The 3,756-nt window shown below is 54.4% G+C and overlaps 1 protein-coding gene across 3 annotated transcripts in view; it reads right to left on the bottom strand.

The window, feature by feature from the left end:
* LOC113209548 (regulator of G-protein signaling 20) overlaps nt 1–3,756 on the bottom strand; it is a 27,867-nt gene that overhangs the window by 15,739 nt on the left and 8,372 nt on the right. The window lies entirely within an intron of this gene.

Raw genomic sequence — 3,756 nt, 5'->3', positions numbered from 1 at the left:
GGGGGGGAGTTGAGGAGAAGTGGGAACAAATCGTGAGAGCCAAGAGCGGTCGTTGGGAGGTATGGGATACATGCCGCCCAAATCGTCCCACTTATCTGTTTTACAGCCCTGAGAACCAGCAAAAATATTTTTATGCGCTTTGTATCGACGATTGTATTTGTACATGCACGTCCGCATGCCGTTCATGGACCTCCCTATCATAGCGCGAGCGCCTTGGCTCGGCACAGTGCCACATAACATAGCTATCTGGAGCCGCAGGCAAATTACGACGTTCTTTACGGGGGGTAAGTTTTTCACGGCACTCTAAGAAGTGAGGAGCTGAGGTCATCGTTGACGATGGAGGTCACCACCATAAAGCCACCCCATCCCACCTTGGAAAATGCTACCTCATCAATCACTTGCAAGTAATAAACCAGCGGTTTGGTCTATCAGTGTAGCCCGTCAAACCCCTCGAAAAGGAGGTAGTTTGTTTCCGAACCACAACTCCCCATGCAGAGACAAACACATTGGTATGGTCTGGCTCGGGTCTCGGCCCATCTCGGCGCTCTCTGCTTGGCGTGGTGAGCGGCATGGTGAGCGGGGTGGTGCGCCGTGCCCTTGGCTCGCGAGGCAAATAACAAAAGGGGCCGCGAGCAGCACTGCGGCGTCAACAAAATGTAACGACTTGGCGTAAAATTAATGAAATCTCAACGTTAGCATTTTTGGACCATAAACGAGATGGCAACTAATGCCAAAGAGGTGGGATCTGCAGAATATTCCCAAAGGTAATTTTACTTTATGAAAATAAAAGCCAGGTGCCTTGCTATTCGATCGCTGACAAACAACCACGCACTCCCTCTAAATAACAAGTCAGCATCGCTTTTACCTAAAAAGATAATTTAATATTTTGGACATTTTTCTTTTCTTTGGTCTTCAGCCCCATAAGAGGGATTGGTAAGATTTCTAGTTGCTCGATGACTGCGAATGCGATCAACCGGCTCCACACAGCTGCTTCACGGGTTTGCCTATCCAGCGCAGTGCAGGCGCTCTCATAAACGCATGGCCTGCCGTCGCAACTGCACTGCATTTTTGTTTGTTTGCAAGAACACGGTTAATAAGTGAGGAGAAGAACAAGCTGCCGTCCGTACACACAGCAAGTTTAACTTATTCAGTCACTTGCAGCTCGGCGACATTATTCTAAATTCGTGCAATTTTAAAGGTCCAAGTTTCATAACTTATTCCTTCGTGTTGTACGCGGTAAGCAGCCTGTGTTGGAAAGTGTTCGACACATTGGTCGCACACCTTCGAGTGTGTTCGACGGTTGAAGCACTCACACTCAGAAAACCATTTGATTCGCGAAAAACGGAAGCCAAGAATATTTTCCTTCCGTTCAACAAATTTTCATCACCCTGATCACATGATTTGGTCATGTTGATGATCGGCGTGATCCTGTATAATAACAATCAAACACAACTGTCCCCAGTGCATTATTTTTGCATCCTTACAAAAATTACTTTGTTATTTACGCAGACTGAGCACAATGTTTCCAGGGTGGCTTGGCGTTGGTCGCGCGTGCAAACGAGCGAGCGTCTGGCCCAAGCAGTGCTGTGCTGCGCGAGTCCTTTGTGCAGGACTCGACCAGGCGCAGCAGCGCGCAGCACGGCGCAGCAGCCCCGCCGGTCTTTTTTGACGATTGCCATAAAAATAACGACGTGAAGCCAAGCTAAAACCTACGCGCAGCTTTGCGCCGGGAGCGCGCGGGAATGCAAACCAATTTGTCCTCTGCGCAACCCAAAAGTGCGCATCACCAGAGTAACACTCTTTCAAGTACATCCTTTTGCGTGCCTCATAAAACGTACCGGACGTGGTCTTGCCTCTGAGTCAGACGCACAAGTAAGAAGTGTGTGTAAGCCGGTACTATGAGGACTTGAAATTTGGGTGGGTTTGCCGAGCGTCTCATCCATGTAGTCCCGTCGGAGCGAGCAAGCATTTTGTCCCAACGTACCTTTAGTAACAGTAGCGAAACACGCCAAGAGTACAACATTCCCACTGGAATGCGGCCTTGTAAAGTAATAGGAACAACAAACAACCGCAGACATAAACGTTCGTCACAGAACAAAAACAAAAACTCTTGTTGTGAAATTTGATCGCATAAGTTTTGAGTATTTGAAGCTTCGTTCCATATCGCGACGACGATGCTCACGTGGCCGCTGTGCCATCGCGCCCAAAGAGGGGCTGCGCCACGGCAAAATATAAAACGAATAAGAAAAAAGAATCTGAAGTAAAAATAAAAAAAAGAGGGTCTAGGAGAGGGCACTCGTTGGCCGACAAACAATAACGCCTAATCTGATTCCAGGAGCCGCCGAGTGAGCCGTTGCCTCCGTCGCAGAAGAGAGACGCAAGGCGGGGGGCGGGTGTGGTGCGGCCGGGGGGAAGAGGGGGGGGGGACATAAACCAATTTACCCCCACCTCGCCTCACCGCCGATCGCTGAGAGGAAGGCGTGTGCGCGAGCGGTTTACACCACTCGAAATATTTCAATCATCAGTCCCCCCCCCTTTTCCCTTCCGCGAGCCGACCGCCACCTTCCCCCGCTTCCTGCTCACTTCCTCCTCTCTTCCTTCAGCTCTTCCTCCGCCTCCTTCCTAGCTTTTCCTACCCTCTCCCGCCGCCCCTGCGGCTTCCTGACCATTTTTCTCTCCCTTATTTCACTCCTTCCTACTTCCTGCCGCCCGGGCCGCCGCCTCCCCGTGTGGTTCCATTTGCAGAGGGAGTGACCGGCGCTGCGCCGTGCCGGGCTTGGTGCGCGGACCAGGGCGTGGCGGGGCGTGCTGGTGGGGCGTGGCGGGTGCGCGGGGCGGACGGAGGGGTAGGTGGGCGAGGTGGGCCAGGCACAATAACTCCACGAGCAGTTCGCCGGCTCACCGAGAGAGCGCGCCAGCGCCCCGGCCGCGCTTTGCCGCCACCCCCACCGTCGGCGCGGGTCTGCGCCCCCGTGCCCCCCTATGTTCCCAGCTCCCCTCCCTCCGTTCCCGGACCAGTCAATGAGAGAGAGAGAATATGCATCAGAGGAGCCTGCTGGCCGGCATTGGAAGCTGATTCTTCGTGCTCCGGTGTTATTGAAAGCGATGATACGATAGCAATTTGTCCCGCCGGACCTGGGGGGTCATTGTGCTGGGGTAGCGCCGAGCCCGGCCATCGCCTCGCCCCCACTGACGCTTTGTCCGGCGCGAGGACAAAGCGTCGCGCCTCCCATCCGATGAGTGAAATCCAGGTGCAGGCTGCCGCTGGAAACGGGGAATCGTGTTTCAGCTAGCAGGCGAAAAACATACAATCTAAAAAATGTATATTGGCCCAGCAGATGCACGAAAATAATGAAACAGGCGCGGATAAAAGCCGGGTGACCGAGCGAGCTGGTCGTCAGGGTAGATGGTAGGCACTTGCGGCACCTGCGGCACCTGCGGCACCTGCGGCAGATACGGTGCCTGCAGCACATGTGGCACCTGCGGCACCTGCGGTACATGTGGCACCTGCCGCAAATGCGGCACCTGCGGCACATGTGGCACCTACCGCAAATGCGGCACCTGCGGTGCGGTACATGTGGCACCTGCGGCAACTACGTTGCCTGTGGCACCTGCGCTACCTGTGGCACCTGCGGCAACTACGGCGCCTGCAGCACATGCGGCACATGCGGCACCTGCGGCCCAGCCGTCTGCTGCACCTCAGAGGGCGGGAGGCTGGCGAGGGGAGGGGGAAGCGAGAGCATAGCCGCGGAGGGG

This window comes from Frankliniella occidentalis, unplaced genomic scaffold (assembly GCF_000697945.3).
Source record: "Frankliniella occidentalis isolate FOCC.00 unplaced genomic scaffold, Focc_3.1 Scaffold63, whole genome shotgun sequence".
NCBI classification, from domain to species: Eukaryota; Metazoa; Arthropoda; class Insecta; order Thysanoptera; family Thripidae; genus Frankliniella; species Frankliniella occidentalis.
This window is presented reverse-complemented; position numbering and strand designations above follow the sequence as displayed.